General features: G+C 44.7%; 1 protein-coding gene across 2 annotated transcripts in view; it reads right to left on the reverse strand.

Moving 5' to 3' along the window:
* Nucleotides 1-13,004, reverse strand: part of PDE7B (phosphodiesterase 7B) — a 1,067,027-nt gene that overhangs the window by 986,042 nt on the left and 67,981 nt on the right. The window lies entirely within an intron of this gene.

Here is a 13,004-nt window from a genome sequence, read left to right on the forward strand (position 1 = left end):
ATATACGCTTACCTCTAGATTGGGATGGTATTTGTTACATTGCATTCCTTCTGCAACCTGTTTTCCTAGCCGCTCCCGATTATCATAGGGACTCCCATCTAGTACACATTAGACCCAAGAGAGATCTCCCGATTGTCGACTATACTGAAACGGCATGGGAGCAGTATACAGACTTCAATAAAGGTTTCTTTCCCTATTAAGGTGCTGTCTTTAATAGTAAACTGATACGTAAATTAACCAGAACCCTCGAAGCAGTAGTGAATGAAACTACTTCCGCCCTAGGCAACTTAACAGAGGAGCAGTCTGCTATGCGGATTGTTGTTCTTCAAAATCGTCTTGTTCTTGACGTCATCCTGGCCGATAGGGGCGGAGCTTGTAGAGTCATCGGATCGAGTTGCTGTGTTTTCATTCCAGAAAACGCACCTTCAGTATATAGAGCCATAACCCGTCTCCACAAGATTGTAAGTCAGATACACCAGAATCCAGGCACCTGGACTTGGTCCGGTTGGTTCTGGAGCGTGTTATCAGCCTGGGGATGGAAAGTCCTATCCTTCCTCGGAATAGCCCTTCTCATAGTGTTCAGTTGTTGCCTATGTTTACAGTGTGGGCCAGCGATTTGCGGCTTGTGCGCCACATCATGTATTCCACATTCAAGTCCACGTTCTAAATCCCGCCAGAAAAAGGAAGAGCAAATGATGTTATATGACCAAATTGATGGACTAATGAAGATAGATATATCATGAAGGGTCCGTAGGGGACAAGGAGGGAATGAGGTAATATGAATTTTTATGGTCAATTGTGTCCCCTAACGTAGACCCCAACGGCTCCATGTACGTGCTTCAAGTACATGTATGTTCCCTCCACAACCAGCTATGAAGACGCGAATACATTTGCGTCCAACGTTAACATGTCCTCTTTCAGATCCACCATGAATGGGTCGAAAATTCAGTTCCTAAGTACGCCGTGCCACCGTCTTTACATGGTGCACTTTCACGTTTTCCTGGCTCTGGCGAGCTAGGCCCTGATTTCTGCCATCGAGCCCTTTCTGCCTTCTGTCTCTGAAAGCTGCAGCCTGGATCTGCATCCATGACCTTTACCTTACTCCCTTTGCGGCGAGCGGTGCCCGGCTCGGCCTGCTTGCCTGCCAAGACTGTATTTTGCCTTCAAGTTATCTGCTCCGCTCCTCGAAAATACATTCCTGTCTAGTGATTTAGGAAAACATCTCCCCAGCTGCAGAGCAAAGGGCCCGGCCTTTCTGTCTCCGTGCAAGTAATTCATTGCTCCCGTTACCATGGTAGGCCCATGGCCCCCTCGCATTACACGTAGACATGTAGTCACATATGCATGCACTAGCAGTCAGTATAGAATAGCCTCTGCCCGAGAGACCTTTCCTTCTAGATAATACAGTTCCTCAAACACAAGATATTAGATATGATTTGGGTTTAGGTTGTTCTGACCCGCCAGACTTCTGTCTCCTCGTATAGTGCTAAATGTCAAGTCCCCTTCACCCTTCAGTTCCACGTCAATCACACGTCATGCTGCTGCGCGCGCATCTCTGCCATATATTTCTGCTGACACTGCAGGATTCCTCTATGGATCCACCCACCTGTGACACTCTTATGTGACGTTTCTAGCACACACCTACGTGTACGCCCTCGTGCACGCCTTCTGTTACGTACATGTGTTCTTATCTCTTTTCTCTCAGCTGTTACGCCTTCTGTATCCATCACCATTGTATGCATTTACTATATATATTGTACTCTGTTAATAAAGCATTGTCTATCCCTTCCTGAACCTTCGTGGTGATGGAACATGATACCTGGTTCGAACCAATTCCATTTTATGGAATAAAACCCTTATAAACTCAGATGCCACGGACTCTGCCTCTCATTTTCGATTGAGTTATTTTTATTGAACTTTACCGCATAGAAATTCCGCATAGGTAAATCTTTATTTACCACAGATGCTAGAAGCTGATCTTCTCTTGTTGGGGGGAAGTCCACCCGAAAAGGTTGGTAAAATACTGGAGGATCTTGAGACAGCTAGGTTGGACTATAGAGGTAAGTTAGAGGAGAATTGTAGGGCTCAATAGTTAAATAAAAATATGGAGAACTTAGAATATGGCGAGAAGGCTGGTGCCTTGCTGGCTTGGAAGGCCAGAACTGACCGCACTAAAAACAATATAAGCGAGTTAGTTATTAATAGTAGTGGGGATAAATCCACATATATAGAGGACATAAATAATTGCCTTCTCTCCCTCTTTACAGATCTCTATAAAGAGGACTTGAAACCCTCAAAAAATCAAATTCAGACCTGGCTGAGCACTAAATCACTTTCATCCCTGACGCAGGAGGGTAGAGATCTTTTGGACTCCCCGATCTCGTTAGAGGAAATAAAAACTCAAATAAAGTTATTTAAAAACAGGAAAGCAGCAGGTCTGGATGCCCTCCTGAATGAGGTATACAAAGTTCTGGAGGATGAGATAGCGCCAACATTGGGAACCTTATTTCAATCAATCTACAGTCCATCAGGGCAAATACCAAGTTCATGGAGAGAGGCGACCATTGTATTAATACCTAAGCCTGGGAAGGACCCTTTGAGGGCAGACTCCTATCAACCAATCTCCTTACTTAATTGCGATTATAAAATCTTTATGGGTATTTTGGCAGGGAGATTGCCCAAATTGGCTCCTCGGTTGGTCGGCTCTGAACAAAAGTGGTTCATTAGCGGGCGTTTCATTCAGGAACAGACACAGCTCCTCATTGGCAATATTGATTTGGCCACAGCAAGATCCGAACCCTTGGCGGTAATCGCTTTAGATGCCGCCAAGGCATTCAATAGGGTCTGTTGGTCCTACCTTTGGGAGGTTCTGGAAGCTATGGGCATAGGCCCTGTGTTTATTCATACTCTCAGACAATGCTATCAGGGAGCCTCTGCAAAAATGTTGGTAAATGGGATGCTCTCTTCTAGCTTCGCGATTCAGAGGGGAACCAGGCAGGATTGCCCCATCTCCCCCCTACTGTTCAACATATATATATAGAGCCGTTGGCCCAGGCAATAAAGCTTGATGATCGGATTCTGCGTTTTAAATCTCAGCAGTATACATCAAGAATAGCACTATATGCGGACGACGTTATTTTCTACACCAGCGATCCACAAGTAACAATGCCAAGGGTTGAGACCCTCTTGGGGGAGTTTGGCTCAATTTCTGGATATCTAGCCAACTCCTCCAAGACGGAGATAATGTGCTGGAATATAACACACTGGACGGGGCAGACCAGTACATAGTTTAAATACCTCGGCATTACAATAGTCAGTGAGCTAGACAAAATTGCTCCCTTGAATCTGAAAAGAGTCATCAATGAATTAGATCGCTTTTTCGCAAGGTGGAAGAATCTTCCTTTGACTATTTTCGGCAAGGTAAATTTAGTTAAAATGACTATCCTCCCCAAGCTGACATATATCTTTAATGCTGTTCCCCTGAGGTTTCCTCAACATGATATCTCGAAAATACAGGGCAAGATAGGAGTTTTATATGGGGGGACAAAGGAGTGAGGCTGTCCTGGAAGAAATTGAGGCAGAGGATGCTCAAAGGTGGGTTAGCTCTTCCGGATATAAGTTGGTAGTGGTACCTGGTAGCAATTCAATTTAAAGCCATCCGGATGCTTTTAACAAAACCAATACTTTCAGCTTGGGGGTTTCTGCTCAGTGAATTGACAAGCAATGTTGAAGGGGGCAGAACAAAAGGGTTCCTTTATAAATTTGGAGCACCAACATTTTTTAAGAAGGTGCGCCTGAAGATCCTGAAAAATGCACTAGAAATATGGTCTAAAGTAAGGACTAAGTGCGAGATAGGGTACTACTCTGACCACGCCCCCATTTGGGACTCCCCGGGGACTCCCTTTGCCTTAAAGATGGGTTGGTTGCTCCTATTAGGGAGGCTGGAGTTTCCATTTGGTCAGATCTGGGGGATACTAATGGGGTGTATCTGTGGGAAATATTGAAAGCTAATATAGGCCCTGGATTCTCCAAAGTCAAGTTTTTACAACTGAAATCCTGGTTTGAGGCAGAGAGCGGGGGTATAATGGAAGACTGGGAAACTGAGCTCCTCTTTAAGTTAGACAATCTGATAAAGAGAGAGGTATCAATTTGGTACAAGAAATTGGTTGAAGCAGACAACAAAGATATTCCATCTCAGGCTTTGGTGTGGAGACAATCTCCCTTTGAATTTGTTATAGAGGAGTTATTAGAGCCCTCCCTAAATCTTCTATACAAATATACAAAATCAGCTAGCCTAAAGAAAAAACATTTCTTTGTCACCAATCGTATCTACTATACCCCAGCTAAATTAGCAAAATTTGCCCCAACCCCCGAGCCGAATGTTATAGATGCATGGCCCCTAAAGCAAATGACATCCATGTTGTTTTTGAATATGCAAAGCTTGTAACATTTTGGGAAGGGATTGGGGGCTACTTGCTCAGGATTTTTGGTATAAATATCACGGTTAATGGGACTCTAGTCTTTTTTGTTGATGACCGCTCCTCAACCAAGAACTTGGCAGCGAAGGACGGAGGACTTTTACTGTGTCTTATTTTATTAGCATGCAGGGAAATCTGCCTGACATGGAAAGACCCCAACCACCCAAGAATGGAAGAATGGTTGAACTCTGCATTTGCAATGGCTCGCCTCGATGTTGCCAGTGTTGGTAACACCTCAAATAGCCTCTGGCAACCTCTTATCGCTATGGGCAGAGATCTAAGACTGTGTAGACAATGAAGTGCGAAGGCTTCCCGGTCCTATGATTACACCTTAAAACTCCAGTGCAAGGAGTTGGTCGGGGGACCTAAGCATGCGCAGTCGGCCGGAGGGAGCCCAGGTCCATAAAACGGCTGTAACATTTTGCAATTTGCTTAAAGGTGAGATGAGGACAAAAAAAAAAAAATTACGGACAAATAGCGTCCGTAAAAGGGATCCTCACGGACAACGGACATGAGTTCCAATTTACGGACGGTCTGTGAAATTTACAGACAGTTGGTCACCCTACGGTCCTCTGGCCTCATAAGCACAGCGACCGGGGCCAGAATAGGAGACACCAAAGCACGATCCCCCCCCCCCCTTACCCCCCCCCCACCCCGCCACACAGCAAATTCTTCAAACTAATCAATCCCTGCACAGTGGCGCGACAATAGCCCCTGCAGCCTCATGGTGTGGGGGCCCTTGGCTCTAGGGGCCCCCTCCGGCACTGTGCAAGGGCTACAGGCTCCTAGCCTGAGAGGCCCTGACTGGGTCCGGAGTGTGGGGGCCCCCTCCATGTACTTTGTAGGGGGGGCTCCTCAATTTTCGTTAAGTCACTGTCCTCGCGGTGTAGCATGCTAACTGTCCGTTTAAAGCGCTTTCATGCCTCATCTGGGGCATGGAACTCTGTATGAGTGCCAGTACAATACAATACAATACATCAACAGATCAATGTTAGTGTAAAATGTTTGCAAAAGATTTTTGCACCTGACTTTGCACAATACACTGATTAGGACTGGCGAGTTATTGGTCCTCTCAGATAGACTGAATGCTTGTGGTACCAGCGTGCATAGAACTCTGAAAACACCATCATGGCATGAGCAAATTGGGTGCAAAATTTGTTGCACACGTCATTCCCTGTTTGTAGTTCTCATCAATAAATTAAGTACAAAAACACTGCACACCTCTGGCTCAAATTGTGCTCCAGGTTGTTCTTGCACTCAGTATTAACATGGTACTCTAAATGAGAACCTAGGTATTATTCAGCTCTTTTAGTTTTGTTGTCTCATCTGCTCCTGCTCTCTCCTGCGCAGTAACCATCTTTGTTGCCTGTAGGAGTAATGTGAGCCTCCTTACTGCTCCATACAACTCAAATCTAGCAGCCCGACAGAACTTTGTTCCAGTAATGTGCATGGTTATGGTAGGCTTGAAAGAGGAATAACGTGTGATAATATGTTACAGGTAAGGCTTATGTGAGAAGATTACCACATATGACCACATATGGCAATAAAGAAAACAAAAAAGTGTTGAGTGGAATACTTGAATTAATTTCAGTCATTGGTAATTACTTGGGCCACATCCTTTGAGGGATTTGAGTACTACATGAAGTGATTGTCTTTTGTGAATGCCTTCAAACAGGCTCTCTACTTTGGTTTGCTGAGGTGCTCTGATTCATTTGACCCTGACTTCCCACTGTGCCCCCAGTTTTAGATTCTGACCTCCTTGAGCCAATGTTACATTACTCTGGACATCTGGAGAAGCTCTGCTGTATCAGCATAAAGGGACATCTGACTAGAAACAATACTCTTTAAGTAACTATATTCCCATGGTTGGAACAGTCCTAAAACTCTGGAGAAAACTGTGATGTTTGGACCTGCTTGAAAGAAGGGAAATCTGTACTGCCTGGCAATTGGTAATTATGTGACTCCAGACCCATGACCAAGAGTATAAGAGACAAGGCTCAGTTGGTTGAGGCCACCATAAACGTTGTCTAAGGAAGACAGCCAAGTAGGTTTCATGAGGAACTGGCAGCCCACCTGTGCTTGCTGAGGAGGAAAGCTGGACCTGAACCCTTCCTCCTAGGCTGAAGTGATCCCAAGGGTCATTTGACTGACCTCCTGTTCTATGCCACATGGACATAACAACCGCAGAGGCCTCCCTGCATCTGCCCAGCTGACCTACTGCCGGTCCTGCAACTGGAACTGCCTGAGCCCTGCTAGCCTCTTCTGGAGTGAGTTCCAGATCCCCAAGACTTGGCCTTCAGGTCCTGCACCCTAGATGTGGCATCAGTTGAGCTCCTCCTTGAAGAAAGGAAGAAATCCTGAAGTTTTGGACTCTTCATGATTCCAAATGGGCCAGTTCGCACCGAGGTCCTGCTACATTCATGGCTGCCAATGCAAAGCTCTGGTGAACCCAACTCTTCAAACTCCAGCAACCGCCAGCAACACAAGATCTGCACTTCATGCTACAGCACCAACAGCCTGAAACAAAACCTACCATATGGACAATTTCTTAGGATCCGTCGAAATTGCTCAGGAAAAGAGGACTATTTTAAACATGCTGGCCACTTAAAAGATCGTCTCATCCAAAGAGGTTACCCCAAAAAACTATTAAAGAACTCCCTCAAACGAGCCTGGTGGACCCCACGAGAAACCTTACTGGAAAAGAAAACCAAACCAGAATTGAGAAGGATGTCCAATTGGCATTTATTAAAAGACCTGCATGAAGATTTCTCTGCACCCCCATTGTTTGCGTACAAAAAAGAAAAAAGTGTAGCCAACCACATCGTAAGAGCTGCCCTCCGGACTGTTAAAGCTCCAACACTGAAAAGTCTATTCGGACTACCCCCCACCAAAGGACACCACAAATGCGGGACGTGTACCTGCTGTAATGAAACCATTGAGGACTCTGTGTTTACTTTCGAGAACATTCATTGGAAGCATGACACATTCACGAACTGTAAAACCAAAAATGTCGTGTACGCCATTGTCTGCCCGTGTCCTTTGGTCTACATCGGAAAAACCACACAAGAAGTCAGGAATCGGATTACGCAACATAAATCCCGTATTCAGAGAGGGGTCGAAAGTGCCCCGTTAGTCAATCACTGGATAAATTTGAAGCATGAGCAAACTGACTTAAGATGGACAGTCCTCTCTAAAATTGAAAAAGACCCCCGAGGAGGTGATTTGGATGCAAAATTAGCCCAGTGTGAAGCACTGTTAATAATGAAATTCAACACAGCAATACGGGGCTTAAATGAAATTTCTGAAATTTATAAACCTAGCACCTAAACCCTCCAGGTCACTGTTATTTACACTCCACACCACTGCTTCCCTTTGCCAACGCCAATGTTACTTGTGCTTTAAACTACAAGTCCCAGAAACGCTCGGGAGCTTCTTAAACCAGGAAGTCCCAGCCACAACAACAAGCAAAGGTGATTCATCCCGTGTGCCTGAGTGAAGTACGGAAGCCTTTCTCCACCGGTACGTTTCTTTCCAACGCCGTACCAGCCAAGATCCCCTGGAATAGTCCAATGGAACCGTTAGACTCACGTCTCTTGTCCGTCTCTTTTCAGCGGCAGAGCAGCCCTCCCCTCCAGGAATAAGGAGAGTCATGGAATCCTTGGCGAGTTAGAAGCCACCGACGCCGCAGGTAACTAACCCCCGAAAACTGGCCAGTATGAGTGATCGACTGTGAGTGCTTGGGACTAAATACAGCGTGCTTGTTTGTTTCTCTTGTCTGCAGCCCCCGCGCACACTTCATTGTTGGACCTCTTGGTTCTTCGTGTCTGAAAAACTATCCACGTTTGGATTATTGACCGATTGGTTAAGGTAGGATGCGGCTGTTGTCTTACACAGGGGTACGTCTCTTTCCCTCACACCTCCCTAAGCAGTGTTTTTTTGCTATTGTTACAGAACTTTCTGGTCCTGAGGAGAACCCCTCCACCAACAGGGGTTCGAAACGCGTCGACCACCCTAGTCCCGTATCTGGCTCAAACTTATTGTGTTACTACGGTCCCTTCACCATCAGCAAGAAAAGTGGATACTCATTTTGAATTTCTGCAAAGACTCTAAAAACTGTAAAGTCAAAAAGGATTACTTCCATTTATTTTAGGACCGATACGCGGACCCTTCCTTTCCAGTTTGGTTCATTTTGTTTTATTGTGTGGTGTATGACTGAATGGCCAAGTATGTTAGAAGTGTGTAAATGTTTTTTGTGTTTTTCACATTATTAATGTATATATTGTATATAAAATTGTCTGTTTTTCCATGCACTAAAATATAGTGTTAGAAACAAAGAAAAATTCAAAAAGATTACATTTTGTACGTTGCTATACGTTGAGCTGGTTGTTTTTGCTTGAATCTAAACAGCTAATTTTACAAAATTTTTGTAGGCCAAAGGTGTTTCTCAGCAGTGGCATCTGTTTTGTTATATAGTTCTGGTTTGACTCAGCCGCGCTGAGTTAGGAGTCAAGACCCTTGTGTGTTTTTTGACAGCACCAACAGCCTGCGGTGACCACTGCGAAACTCCAACAACAACCATCCGTGGCGCCTGTTAGGAACTTCATGCTACAGTGACGACTGTCCGCGACGCATTGCCTGCTCTTCATGCTACAGTGACAACCATTCACGACACTCTCCCGGCTCTTGGCAGCCTCCTCTACAGCAAGCAGAACTCTTTGTGCTAGAGTTTAGAAGTTAACTTTTTCAGCTGGACCAACCTGGTCCCTATATCTGTCCCACACTCCATCACGGTCAGCTGAACTTGTAACCTTCACCCAGTCTTGCATCACCAGATAACTGTGAGTGGCGCTTTGAGTTTTTAGGGGCAATACTTACCTGAAATCTATAAATTTCATATATCTCCGGTTCTACTGATTGGGTTTTTATTGTTTTGGTGTTAAATAATTTATTACATTTAACTTTATTTTGCTAAATTTGAGTGGGATTTTTCTTGTGTTGTGTTTTCACTTTATAACTGCCTAAAAACTGCATAAATGAATTTAGTGACTTTTTGCGGTTAACCCTGACAAGGATTGTGGCTGTTGCTTTAGTACATTTTCACACACCCCAACCAACAACCCAATTTCTCACAGCAAGTAAGTACAAACCTGCTATAAAGAGTGTATCCTTAGTCATGAAAGGTGTGTCATGATTCGTGTGTCCCAGAATCACACTGGCCTACTCCTCCTTTTCCCCTTGGTTTGATCCTCATCCTCCTCTTGGACCTGGCGCTCAAGTTCCTTCTCCTCCTCTTCCGAAATACACGTATGTTTTAAGTGTTAGCTTTCTTTGAGCCTACCCGAATTTTGCTTGAAACTAAAATAGACTAGGGTGTCCGATGCACAATGGAAGAAGCAGTACATCACTATTTAGAAAAGAAATTGCCAACATAATTAACAAATATTGTCCCATCTTGACAACTGAAAAGAAATACATAAAATATTAATGAAATATATGAGTAAATTAAATACACAATTTAAACAAGTGAAACTTGGAATTTAAAACAATATAATGGACGTAAAGAAGATCCTTGCCTTTCCGACTCTCTGTCAGACATTTTTCATAGGTTTGAAATCCCATAGTCATATATCTTCATCTCTGTATCTATGAGTTATTAGGGACAACTAGGAAAATTCAGGTTGACTGTAAGCTATAATATGTGTTAGAATCTGATCTCGAGTCCACCAAAGAGATCTCTTTATATGAGTCTTGAGAGTGGTTAGGAGAATTGATAGTTCACTCTCTTGTGAAAAAGGAGGAGGGCCAACCAGAACCAGTCATTCCTCCTACCTCTGTTCCTGAAGCTGCACTCAAGTTTAGTAGATACATTCAATCTGGGTTCCACTCAAACCCGACTTCTGCTTCCATCATATCTCATGCAATGATTTGCATTCGCTCAGTGATCTCTGACCTCTGTAATCATTCTCTGACAGCTGCTTATGTTGGCTGCTTGGAAACAGCATAAAAAACACTACTCAACTCCTAGCAAATCTCATTTTATTTGTTTGTTCCCCTTCACCCACAAGATTTTTGAAAAACATATCAATAAACAGCCCACTGAATATCTTGAGAGGCATCAATGCCTAGATTCTATTCAGTCGGGCTTCTGCCCTTTTTACAGCACAGCATTTGTACTACTCTGCTACTAACAAACTCCAAGTGAGTGTGGATCAGGTTGGCAGGGCTGTCCTGATCCTCCTTGACCACTCCATGATTTTCGAACAGTGTTCCACTCCCTCTTTCTCCTTATACTCATGGCTCTGGGCGTCTTGGACCTTGTCCTAAGCTTGTTTAATTATTTTCTGTAGTACCAATCCCAATCCCAAGCTTTCTATTTCACGCCCTTTACTTCTCCTGATAGTTCTTCTCTGAGCTCTATCCTCTTCAGTTTGTATGTCACTCCTTTAGCTGCTCTCATTCATTCATTTGGTCTGTCACTGGTGAGTATGGTCATGATACTCAGCTCACTATCAGTATAGATGACATTCTTGGTAATGAAAAGTCTAGCGTTTGTCTCTGCCTCAATAACGTTGCCCTGTGGGTGAACGAGAATAACCCCAGACTTAATTGACAAGATAGAATTCATTATTGTGGGTGGACCTGCTACCTTATGGTCTACTGGTTGATGACCATCTGATCTTGGGACTCCCCTATAATTTCCACGTGAAGTCAGAAACTTTGTTTTTCTGTTTTATAATTACCTATCATTCTCACCTCTGATCACTCATGAAAGCTTACTAGTTTTTCTATCTTTGGATGCTCAAGAGATTTATCCTTATATTTTCACTTAACTCTCAGAAATCAATTGTCATGGGGATCATTCTATCCCATTTAGAGTATGGTACCGCTCTGTACCTAAGTCTTCCCTGCTACCTCCACCTCTGGCTTTAAATTGTCCAAAACACAGCAGCTATCCTCGTTCTAGTTATCTCAAGTCATGTCTCTGTTTACTGTTAGCAGTGGTAAAATGTGCACATGCCCAAAAAAAATCTTCAGCAAAACAGGAGGAGTGAAGACAAAATGTTTGAGGAAAGACCACCCTAAGGCTGACAGGTCTAACATGTACCCCCCCCCCCCCAGCTGAAATTGAGGAGAACTAACCAACCTCCTGGTAGGTTTCATCACTAAGGCAGAAGAACCAGGAGTGACTATCAGCATGGATGGGGTCTGACCCAGGGCAGTGTTCCACTGTAGAGTCAATTCCCTGAGGGGAGATGGACCACATTAACAGTTTGAGATTTTCACCCCTCATTTGCATGAGCAATCTGAGGGGCATGTGGTCTGTCGGACCCAGAAGTGAGTCCCAAACAGTCATGGTCTTAGCTACTACAGCATCAAGACCACTGCAAACGTCTCCCTCTCAACAGCCCTCCACCTCTAATCTCTGGGATGTAACCTTCCACTGAAGAAGGCTACAGGTTGATCTAGGCCCTCCTTATTAGCTGTGCTAAGAAAGTCCCTATGCAATCTCTAAAGCATTTGTTTGCATAATAAATTCCTAGGAGAAGTCACTGCTGCAGGGCCTGACGCACCTTCTGGAGGTGGTGCAGGTGTTTCTCCCAGCTTGAATTGAAGACAGCTATGTCACCAGAGATGCAGCACAAAACCCTTCCTCCAAGTCAAGACCCTGTCCACCAGCCTTTTGAAGGTGGCAGGGGCCTTCTTTAAGCACCACCTGAATCTGGAAGTAGCCATCTGGGGTCAAGAATGCTGACCTCCCTTTTGCCTCCTCAATAGGAGCAATCTGCCAGTACCCTGTAATATCAGCGACCAGCCTGTCTATGAACATATCAGCTTGGTGATGGGGTGAACGTCAATCTTGGTAACTGAATTGAGTCCTCTGTAGTCCACACAGAAACTAATTTGTGGGGTGGTGCCCAGTGGGCCACCTTTGGGCACCAGCACAACTTGGATGGACCAGGTACTGCTGGAGGGCTCAATCACCCCTAATGCCAACATCTTGGGGACTTCCCCCTTGATACTGGCTCTCAGGTTTTCCGACAACTTGTTAATTTGTCTCTTTACACTCATACTGCCTCCAATATCAATGTCATGGGTGCACAAGTGTTCAAGCCCAGTGTGTGAGTGAGAACAGGAAGGCAAACTGACCCAACTACTGGTGACAGTCCCTCCGCTGTTTGGGTTTCAGAGTAGAGGAGAGTTTGACACCCTTTACTGATCAGTCAAGCTCCTTGGACCATAGGAAGTCAGGAAGAGATTCACTCTCCTCTTCCCTCCCATCATTTGTCACTAGGAGCATGGTGATCTCAGACCTCTCAAAATATGGCTTGAGGCGATTGATATGGAGCATCCATAGGAGGTTTCTAGGGGTTTTGGGTTCCATCAGGTAGGTGACCTCCGCCTTCCACTCCTTCACCTCATAGGGCCCTGACCAACGGTCTTGAAGGGCCCTAAGCTCTACTGGCTCCATAACCCACACTTTCCGTCCTGTCTGATACTCTACCAGAGGGGCCTTTTGGTTTTCAT

Source organism: Lissotriton vulgaris, chromosome 6 (genome assembly GCF_964263255.1).
Source record: "Lissotriton vulgaris chromosome 6, aLisVul1.2, whole genome shotgun sequence".
Taxonomy (NCBI): Eukaryota; Metazoa; Chordata; class Amphibia; order Caudata; family Salamandridae; genus Lissotriton; species Lissotriton vulgaris.